We start from the raw sequence: 12,079 nt of genomic DNA on the forward strand, positions 1-12,079 counted from the left end.
TCTTCTCTCTTCTTTCTTCTTTCTTTCTTTTCTTCAACAATGGTTGCTCCATTGTTGAATTGAAATTAAATTCTTGAAGATTCCATTTCAATTTCCATTCTGAAAGATTAATAAAACTCGCTAATTGAAACTCAATGGAAGATTCGGAAGATTCAAACTCGGAAACTCTTCCGAGTTTCATTAAATAAAATTGAATCTTCCGAGTTTTATTAATCGAAGATTGAATAGCTTCATACATGTACAGTCTGTATTTTTGTCTTCATACATGAAATTAAATTTTTCGAATCTTCTGAATTCCATTATTGGAAATTGAATCTTCCATTGAGTTTTTAATTAGCGAGTTCCATTCAATTAGCGAGTTTCATTGAATCTTCCATTAATGGAACTCGCCAATTGAATTTTCCGAGTTTCAATGGAAAATTAATGAAAGATTCCATTCAATTATTTGAAAAAACTTTGGAATATTTGAAATTGACTCAATGAAATCATTTGGAATATTTAATATGATTGTAATGGTGAAAAAATATTGAAAAGTGATAAAATGGAGAAGAAACAACGCGTGTACCACACTTTCCACCGTAAAAACTGGGTATAATATTTTGGAGGGGGGAGGGGGATTAATTCAACCTTAAAAAAGTTTGGGAAGGGAATTAATTCCAATTAAAAAAGTATAAGGGCAATAGGAACCCCGGAAAGTTCAATATGTTCCACTGAAAATTTTGTTAAAGTTCAGGTATTTTCGTGGGTATTATCCTTATTTTTAATAAATTATATAATTTTGTAAGACCGCGCGAAGCATGGTCAAATTCACTAGTTAATCTTTATAATTCATATGCTGTGATAGTTAGCAGGAATATAAGCAATTCCATGGCACCGGCAGAACGTATATACAAGCAAAATACACTTAGTGGAGAAACTATTTTAGCTACTCAATCTGTCAATGAGTCAAATAAAAGTACTCCTGCAACTACTACAGGTAATACCATACATGCAAGCTTGGTTAAACAAAGTTATTCGGTACTTATGTTGATGAAACATGATGAATATTTCATAAAATTAATTAGTTAAGGTAGTGTGTCAAATTTGTAATTCCTATACAATTATAGTAGTGTGTCGAATTTCTCTTGTAATTACTCTCCAGCTAGTAGTATCTCTCTTGTATGAACAATAAAAAATAGTCTTGTATGTTGGCAAATAATGTTCTGGTCCACAAACAAATGGATGACAAGTCTAAAGAAAAAATTATCGACACTGATAATAACAAGAGAAATTGGCTGGAGTGTCAAATTTGTGATTACTCAACAAAATTAATTAGTTGAGGTAGTTTGTCACATTTCATAAAATTAATTTGTTATTTTTTTTCTCATCCTCCAAAATTACTTTTTTAATTACTCTGTCATCTTAGAATTACATATGTTGAATTTAACTAATAAGATTCATCCATTAAAATTTGTTCTTAATTACAATTTTAAAAATGCTATAATGTATATATCATTATTTGCAACTGATTTTTTCTACTCAGATAATACAAGTAGTATTAAGAAGCGTCGAGGAAAAACTAGGAAAAAGGTCTTGAAAAGCTGAAGAAGACTTTGGGAAAAAACATGGCAATAGAAATTTTAGTTGGTAAGGGAAGTCCAGTTAAGCTGGTCCAGTCATCAAAACTACTATCAAATGAGTTGGGGATAATTGTGCGAAATTTTCTTACGCTTTCAAACAAGTGGTAAGAACTTGCAAAAGAGGAAAAAGATGTTGCACTGATCAAATGTCATGTAAGATTTTTTAAACTTTTTAATCTTGTAACACTGATGATAGTATCATTTTAATACGTCAGGGATCTTGATTTTTATGTTTATCCCTTTAAACATTTTCTCCAGAAGAAGCTTGAAATTAATTTGGATGAACATTATGTCAAAGATAGTTGTGAAGATATCCTCAAAATAGGAGTCGTCAATGGCGTTACAAATTAAAAAAAATATTTGAAAATACATATTCTGAGGAAGATGCTCGTAAAATTAAAGTACCAGAACTGACACTCGAAAACTGGAATAGGCTTTGTGACATGTGGTCAGCTTTGGAGCATAAGGTGACCTATATTCGAATAAATATGCACTATATTTATTTCAATGTTATTTAACTTAATTATATATGTGATGTCTTTGTAGAAACAATGTCAGGTAAACAAGATCAATCAATCAAAGCTAAAATGTAATCATATCATGAGTTTGAAAGCATTTGTCATTGTTCATGCTGAAATTGTAAGTCATACATTTTTTTGTTTTCGCGTTAATGGTGATTTAGTGATGAAATTATTGAGAATACCACTTTTTTATCAACTAGTACTAGATTTTTCTCTTCTTACTTCGTGGAGCAGGCTATCTTTATTGTCATTCTATGCAATCATATTTTTATTTATTTTATAGGGTGAAGAACATGAAGGGGTGGAACCAGAGAGAATTAACTTCTACAAAAACACTCATTACACGACTAAAAAAGGTTGGTCATCTGAACAAGCTAAAGCTAACTATGTAATAAATCAAATATTTTGATCGCATATGCAAATATGATTTACTTATTGTTATCATAACATTGATAAATATAATTTTTTTTACAGAATAGCATAAATGATTTGAAAGCTATATATACTTCGGGAGAGTCATTTATGACTATTGATGAAATTGTAAATGTTGTACTTGATAAATAATTAAAATACATAAAAGGTATTGATTATGGTTCGAAATCTGACACTACTCGAGCAACACAAAGAAGAGTGGGAGAGTTAGAAGACACCCTTAGAAAGGTGAAGAAGGAAGCTTCTATTGTCCAACATGATTTACAGAAACGATTAGATACAGCTAAAGTCGTGGTAGAAAATCAACAATCTCAAATAACATCATTAAATCCTTAATTGAAAATTGTATTAGCATGCCAAGATGATATTTTGAAACAACTGTAGCATTTTATAAGCTCATCTCAGTCAAGGTTAGAATTATTATACTTTAAATTATAAATTTTTTATAGTCCTTTTAATTAAAATAGATTAAAATTTGTAGAGTTTAGCCCCTAACTATATTTTTTTCATGATGCAGCGATCATTGAACCTTATCAAGTTATCCCTTGATGTACAATTAATAATTACATAAGTCTCTTCTCATTAATTTTATTATTAAAACTTTCTTTATTTATTTTGCAATAAGACTTGGGATTGAATTCTCAATCATCAAAAATCAAATTGTTGAAGCAAATAGTTCTATGAGAGATCTCAATTGTCTTTATTTACTCTGTTTTCATGTTATCTTGTTTCTATTTCTGAACTGGAAATTTATTGTTTACTGTTAGTTTGATGTTGAACTATTAATTTACTATTTACTATTAGCTTGTTCTCATGATGGAAAATATGGATAATGAGGTTGTGTTGAACAAAGCACATGCGTTCTTGCATTTTTTATACTTATTTTTAGTAAGCGTATATTGAAAATACTCTTCCTAACCTCGCAAGGAAAGAGGTAATGTCTGTGTACATCAAATAATTTTTGAACTCGTGAAATTACGTTAAGAATATCACTGTTGTTACAGTATATCATGATAGCATAACATATGAATTCTAATCTTGAATTATTTTTTACACAAGTTGTGAAAAGTAGACATCAAGACTAGTTGCTACAAAAAAATGCTTTTGCAATGATATTTTGAGAATAAACCTCCATTTTATTCTCTTTGTTTTGTTAATGTTTAGTATATATCAGTTAGACTTTCAAGTTGGATGAATTTTGATCAATGTTGATTTTTATTTAAGAGTATCTAGTGAGATATCATATCATGAATGTCATTTTGGTTGTTCTTAATTAATATATGACAGTGTTTTTGATTTATTTTTTTGCTATTATCTTACATCTTTTAGTATGTTTTTTTTAAAATTTGTATAATGCTCTTTATAATAAAGTTTAAGATATTTATATATGATTTCAGTTTCAAATTATGAAAGCCTAGCTAGCTAAATACAAATGATTGTGCTTAGTGATGAAACATTTTATCTGTAAAAGCTTTTCTTTTACTTTTTAAAACCATCAAATTACAACATTTGGTGAAAAAAGTAAATTTTGTCCCTAGATAACCCACTTATTACCTATAAATTAACTGTACTTTGTGACAATTGCTATCATCACTAATTATGCCATATTCTGGTGACAAAATTATTTCTTAGATAAAAAAAATACTTTTAGTGACGACGTGATCGATTTTTGCTACAAAATGATAAGAAAGTAATATTGTCACTAATTTATACATTTAGAGACAAATAGAGAATGCGTATGTAAAATACTGTATTTAATGACGAAATAATTTTTGTTTCGCGATGAAATATATAGAAGATTAGAGACAGATTAATTCATCACTAATTCAAACAAATAGTTAGCGACATCATTCTCGTCGGCATTATAATTTATTTAGTGACAAAAAAATACTATTACCTACAAAAAATATAATTTCTATGATGAACAAGATCGTCATAAATGCTATGCATTTTGGGACAAGAAACAAAGGTTATTTAGTGACAAAGCACTAAGTTGTCTCAATATACATTTAACGACCCATGATTTAGGAACAAATGAGTGACAATTATATTTTCTTCATGAAAGATTTTTTGTGATGAAATATGATTTTTTCATGACAAAAGATTTCGCCATTGATAATCAAATTTATTGTAGTGTTTGGTTTGTTGAAAATAATTGCATAGACTTGTTCAAGGGTGAACAAGACTCTAAGTGTGGGTGGTGATCTTGGGCATATTTATAAGTCCAAGTGTCAATATGACCCATATGTATACTTATTCTATGAGCTATACCTTTTGAAATATCTTATGTTTTTGCTAAAATTATACTCTCTAGCTAATGGTTCTGATTGGTCTTGCAAGATTTGAATTTGGTAAAAATGAATGTAATTGGGCGTGAACATCAAGCAATGGATCGTTGAAAGCATTAGGAGCAACATGGTGAGCACAAAGAGAGTGGAACAAAGCTTACAAAACATGGGATTAAGAACCAAAAAAGGAAGTGTGCATAATGAGATGGAAATACAAAACTTAACATAGCAGCGTGCCACGGACCTTAGCTTCTGCAATAAAAGCGTGGAGCATTGGTAGTTTAAAAGTTGATGGCAATTTCCAGTAACCATGTGCGATAGTGGCATCTCACTCCACTTAGTCTCCGCGGTAAGGGCATGGCACGAATGAGGCATGAAAGCGGATGGTACATTCCAGTGAGCCTTTGTGATGTTGCCGTGCCACAGACCCTAGCTTCCATGTTAAGGGTATGGTATTAAAATGTGTTTAATTCATGAAAAATAGCCAAGTATAAAAGGAACACTTGTAATATTTTAGCTTATCTTTTGGACACGTCTAGGTAGGGATAAAAACTTATGAGGGCTTTGCTTTAGGGTTATTTCACCATTCAACTGTCTTACTTTTAATTTAGAATAATTATTTCTATTTTGTGGATGTTGATCATGAACATGAGTGATTAATTCCCTTGTTTTTAACATTGGTTTATCGTATGAGTTTTTCCTTAATCTTTTATTTTTACTATTTTGATTATTGACTACCATTGAAATACATGTTTAATCCTTTTGTGAACCCAGAAGGAGAATCATTAGTATAGATCGAACGGTTTAAGGAGCAAGTTCTTATTTTTGAATAGCGAAAGATTTAAATTCACGTCTAAGATAGGAATATACTCAGAACGGCTTGGTTGGTTCAACTACAGAAAGATAACATAAAGTGTCTAAAGTGGATTATTAAATCTCTGCTCAACGATGTAGTTGTGATACCATTTTAGGTAGATGATTAGACGTTCAAAAGATCATAATTATATTATTAACCCTGTGAATCAACAACTAACCAACCTGACCAACAAGAAAGATAATGATTTACATGATGGCTAAGAGTGCCTTAGCCCTGGAATCTCCCTCGTATTGATTACATCTTTACCTATGTTGTGATTGCTACATTTTATTACTCTATTACTTTTTATTAATACTAAACTTTCAAAAACTCTTTGGTGCCTTGCAACACTTGATTGAAATATTGTCGAAACTAAATTTAAGTGAATTGTTAAACAAGTAGTCCCTGTCGATTTGATATCCGACTCTTTAGAGTCACTGTATTACTTGTCCGACCACGTATACTTGCGTGTGCGATAGTCCACAACATTTATCAAAATAATCCATCCTCCAATTGATAAAAGTTTACATATCTACTCTGTTTTACTTGTAATAATCTTGATAACAATATCATTAAAATAACATATCTTCTATCTACCAACATGTAAAGGACATTAGAGATAATTGATACGAAAACTTTGTGTCTATAACCAATAATTTCCTTGATTCTTTCGATGTTGAAGTTGCTAGTCTTTAGTGCCACCAAGAATTTTTCATAGTTTTTGAGTTGATAAGAATTAGTTCCAAAGATCTTTTGCTACCTGATGAAAAAAATCATAACATCACTGCATAGACTAAATGTGTAATGAGGTCCTTGATTTTGCATCTTGAACCCCTGAAATATTGTATATATGGTAATTGGTTACGCATAATAGAGGGACCAAATTACCTCTCTATTCCAAATTACCACGACAAGTTTTCAATACACCATTAACAGTTTGTATGAGTATATAAGTCTATCGATTCTCATATTGCTATATGAACTTTCAGTTTAAAAATCAATTTAAAAAGTCAACTTTGAGCCCTTGAGGTCAAAATGAAAAAAAATAATTTAGAATTGATTTGCTGATGTTAGGCGTATTTACACGCCTTTTGGCCAAGTATTTCCCATGTTTATATCTTGTTTTAAGGATAATCAAGTTAAATACTCATTACTCATTTCTATGTTTCAGATGTAATTTAGTGTGCTTTGTGAATTGTAGGTAAAACGATCAAGAATTTGACCAAGTATGAAACAACAAGAGCACTGCCTCGTCAAGCCAAGCTCAAGGTGAGGCAAATAGGGTCACACCGCGAAGTCCAACTCAACAAGGGGGGAGTAGAAACTCAAAGAAACTAGAATCAATTTTCGAACTCTTTACTTTACTTTCTCACTGTTACTTCAGCCTGTTACTCTCACTTAATCAGTGTTAAATGCTCAAACAGCAAGTAAACAAATTCAAAAAAAAGGGTTAAATTAAAACGCATGCTATTGACTTCAAAAACAAATTTAACTGTACCATTTCAGTAGCAGATTAAAGGATATTAAATTTTAGAAGATAAACAAATATATATCTATTCTGGAATAAGTTGCCGAAAGATTGATTTTTGTTAGGATTACCAGGAAATGGATCTGATTAAATTGGGTGAAGATTAAGAGGAAATAAGCTTGTTTTTTTACGTTTGAATAGAAGAAAATGATATTATTATATGAGAACTGAATCGATGAAATAATTAAAAAAAAGTATCAATATGCATCTGACTCCACCAAGATATATTAGATATGCTGATCGTTTAATCTAAGATTGAGAGAAGGTGTTTGTTAGGATTTTTATCCTGATTTTCTTGCTACATTTTTTAATATTAATTTTCTATTGAACGAAATTAAAAGTAGTACCATAATTATTTGTATATTAAAAGTAGTACCATAATTATTTTTATTTTTCCTAAAAATAAAATTCATTTGTATTTGGCTAACCTCTTCCTAAAAGGAAAGGTTTTGGACCTGTATAAATGGAAACTCATCTTCTCATATCATAACACAATAGTATCCACAATGTAGTCAACTAAAGAGTTTTGTTTAGGGGGAAATTTTCTCTTTTATTAATTTTTATGCTTTTTAATATAAGATTTTACATGTTGGCCAATTGGTCAGATCATATAATAATATTATGTTTTAGTTTGGTTTTGTGTCATTTGAATCGTTTTATGGTTTGCAAATTATGAGCTTCCGCATGACACTCTCTCAATTTCGAGCACAACAAGTAGTATCAGAGTGGTTCAAATGTTTAATTGTTTAATGAAATGACATTAAAAACAGGTTCAAAGCAGTTTCAAATCATGATGTCACTAATTTGGTGATAATGAAGATATTTGTCCAACTACATGTGGAGTAAAAGTATCCATTATATTTTCAACATTCGTTCTTCTGCATCTTTAAAAATAAAAATATTAATTTTTAACTCATTTTTTATCATGAATAACAAAGATCAAGCATGCAAAAAAAATGGATCAAATTAACACGTTCTCATGTTTTCACAGGTTCTCATGTTTTCACAGGTTTAATTAGTTTGGTGTAAACAAGGATCAACTAGTTTTCTTCTTGTCATTGTAACTTTAAAATTTGTTATGAATCCTTGTCTCATATTTGGTGCCATCATATTTCACGTAGTGCATGGGAAATCATGATCTTAATTGGACAAGAAAAAGAGTATTGCCTGTTGTTGCGTCATATTAACACTCTTCCGACCTTGTTTATTAATATTAATCAATAAAATGCAGGAGCTAGATACAAAAAAAGACTTTTCCATTTATCTTATTTGCAGGAGCTTCGGCCATCCTTTTTTGCTCCGTTGATGATTCGAACTCAAAATCTCGGGATTGGACCGGTGCTTACTATCCGAGCAACTAACTCCCTTTTGTCTTCTTTTTTTTTACTGGTATTTTTTTATTTTATTTTTTTTGGTTGGGGATTGTTGTTGAAAGAACATAAGGAGGATAAGATCACTAAAGCTGATAAAATTAATTTTGTTCGTTGCTTTGGTTCTAGTTCCTTATAGCTTCCAAGACTACTTGTCTTACCATTTGGGCATCTACGCTTTCAATCTGTCCTTCGTACTGCAATAATAACAACTTTTTAGCCAGTTGTATGGATTAAATTTATATATAATAACGTGAAAGGATTTTAATCAGTATAGGTTAACTTCTAGTATTAAAGTTATATATAATCAGAACTTTGTATTATTGCTACCGATCTTATTTATGTGATACATTTTTTTTATCGATCCAAAAGAGAATAATATATTTTTATATTGGGCAAAATTTAGAAACAGCATACTTATCCCCTTAATTATGAGTTTTATAGCAACAGTTTCATAATTATATAATATAGCAAGTTGTATTTTGTATTTTTGCAAACTGTTGCTACAAAAATACAAGTACATATGATTTTTACTGTCTTATGATCGATATGTATTTTGTATTTTCGCAAACTGTTACTACAAAAATACAAATACATATGCTACAAAATGAATTTGATAAAACTGTTGCTATTTTTTATAATTTAATACTTAAGTATACTACTTTATGTATTTTTGCCATTTATTTTAATAATAATTTAATTTTAAACTTTTCATTTAATTCTAGATGAGATGATTTACATCATACAAATATTTATAATTTCTTTTACATCAAAAGTTTGAGCATTCATTTTTTTTTAATTCTCAAATTTCAGATCCAATCAAATACCTTCAAAATAACAAGTCAGCTAGTGTTCAAATGTAACTTCTTAGCTAGTGTTCAAATGTCCCTTAAGAAGTTGAATATGAGCCATATCAGAATATTTTTTTTTTGGCTAAATTTTTAATTTTATTACTAAGTTAACTCAATCCACACAAAATGGACCAACTCATTCAAATAAGTACATAAACATAGTGGTTGGACCGGCCCAAACACATTAACCGGATCCATTAAAAAAGTAAATAAAAAAGGGGGTAAGGTTTCTATATTGAGCTAAGAACATCTCCATTTTCAGAAAGCTTCCACCGCCTCCATCATGTTTGCTTTTGGAAATCTTCACCTTGAAATGCTTCTCCTATAGGTGAAAAACACCATACCCTGGTTGGGTAAGCTCAAATCCTTGTCCAGCTTGCAAGAATAAGTTCAATCTTTTCTCATTGCCTGACTTTGAGTTTCTTTGCTCAATTTCAGCTGAGTTTCTCGGAGTAATGGAGTACAGAAGGATTTTTTGTGCTAAACATATGGGTCTTTTCCACTGAGAGTTGAGTTGGCATCCAGGTACCCTATTTATTCCTCTATGCTAGACTTTTTTACCTGACTGTACCCTTAACTGTGGCTTCATATCTTTGTAGTTGTAGAAGGGATGGAGATTGGGAGATGCTCAGACCCGCGAATAACTGGATGTATCCAATTTCTTCAGCCGCATGCATTGAATACATGACTAAGTGACCCCCAACTCTTCTGAGAAAGCTTCTTTGTTGGCAGGTGTAGATAGGCTAAATATGTATTTCTTGTTTTTGTGTAGGTGTTCTACTTATAAATTAGTAGTATGTACACCCTTTTTTCATTAGCCTTACCAATCTATTTAGCTACTACTATCCTTAAGTAAGGACACTGCTGCTTATCAAAGTTTAGAATCCTCCTACCTATTGATGGTAGTTGACTGAAACTTGTGAATGTGAAGTGTTGCTCCAATACAAAGTTAGCTAGAAAATCTGCTAATTGATTGCCCTCTCTGTAAATATATTGTATCTACACTTATTTTGTTGCTAAAAGCTGCCATATTTGATTAATCTTATCTACTAATTGCCATGGTATTTCCCATTCCTTTGTTAAAATCTTTTGCATGAGTAAAGAATATGTTTGAATGATAACTTTCTTCTGCTCTGTGCTATTACAATGCATTGTTGATTGTAGTAACCATGGCCTTTGCCTCCATAGAAATAGAGTCTTCTATAGCTTCCCCTTATGCATGTAATAGATCTCCATTTCTATCCCTCAAACTGAGTGCCTATGAACTTCATCCTAGATTCTCTTTAGATACCCCATAAGTATTATACTTGATCCAATCCTGTCATGGTGCCTCCTATAGAACTGGTATAGCTGATATTTTATGCTTCAATTGATTGAATTGCTTTACGATGTCTGGCCACTCATATAGAAATTCTAATGCTGGCTTTCTAACTTTAAGTAACATTCTGAGATGCCTAGTCACATTAAATATCAACCTCTACATTGCTATTCCTTTGCCATCTTGTTTCAGAGAATTTCTTCTCCTCCACAATTTTCACATAATATCACCTGGAATTTCTTTATAGTATACTCTCTCCCTTACCTTAACTAGTGTTTCCCACTAAGCACAAATTGTACTCCTTAGGCTCTTTCCTTGAATATTTATTCCTGCAAAAGAAGAAAAAGAGGACTAAGTCTTGTTAGCTATATATACCCCAACAACACATGAGACATAGTCTTTTGTAGTTGGTATTTGGCAACACCAATATCTGAAAGGTCCCTACACTCCCCATCTTCTACTAGTTGCATCAACTGTAATTTGACCTCTCCACATGAAAAAATATATTTTGAATGGCAGCCCTTTTATCCTAAGCTTCTTGTAAAATTCAGAATTGCTTTCTCTGTGCCTCACAAACTGCCAAGCTGATTTCACACTAATTCCTTTTGTATTTATGCTTCATACTGCTATGTCACCTTGACATGACTAATAAGGTGATTTCACCTTTTGCTTTATATGCTCCACTATATCATCAGTAAATAACTCTGCAAGCACAACATCATTCCATTGTCCATTCACCACTAAATCTTTTACTTTCTTATAGTTGTCATCCCATTCTCTACTATCCTGTATTACTGAGTATGAGTCATATCAGAATAGGTTGCAGCTGCAAAGATATGTTCACACTGAGGCAAGGGAACCATGGCAGTTAAAGGCTGTTGCTGAACCAATTAATGAGTCTTATAAAATCTACATATCCTTCAAAGTAATGTTTTTTTTTGTTTCATGGAACTTCTTAGTTTTAATACCAATACAAGCGTGGATACAAAGAAATTATGTAAAATATTTTCTTGCTTGACTCTCCTAATTCAACAAAGAGAGTATTATAATTTCTTTCGTATCAATTCTTTTATGGTGAGTCGGGTATACCCCTACTAGAGGTATTCAATGTTCGGATAAAATTAATCTAAAATAAAAAATCAAATCAAATCGATTAAATCGAACTTTATTTGATTCATACGTACATCAATATATATACATACATACATATATACATACATGCATGCATACATACATACACAATTGAAATGAGGCATAAAAGTTATTTTAACAGGTGGTAATAAGTTAATACATAAA

At 31.0% G+C, this 12,079-nt stretch overlaps 1 long non-coding RNA gene across 1 annotated transcript; it reads left to right on the plus strand.

Annotated features, from left to right (window-relative positions):
- The first annotated feature begins 9,725 nt into the window (after window positions 1-9,725).
- Window positions 9,726-10,518, plus strand: LOC124887281. Its single transcript, XR_007044674.1, has 3 exons — window positions 9,726-9,818; window positions 9,904-9,990; window positions 10,065-10,518. It is a non-coding gene; the product is annotated as an uncharacterized LOC124887281 (long non-coding RNA).
- Window positions 10,519-12,079: the final 1,561 nt, after the last annotated feature.

The sequence above is a fragment of the Capsicum annuum genome, chromosome 9 (genome assembly GCF_002878395.1).
Source record: "Capsicum annuum cultivar UCD-10X-F1 chromosome 9, UCD10Xv1.1, whole genome shotgun sequence".
NCBI lineage: Eukaryota > Viridiplantae > Streptophyta > Magnoliopsida > Solanales > Solanaceae > Capsicum > Capsicum annuum.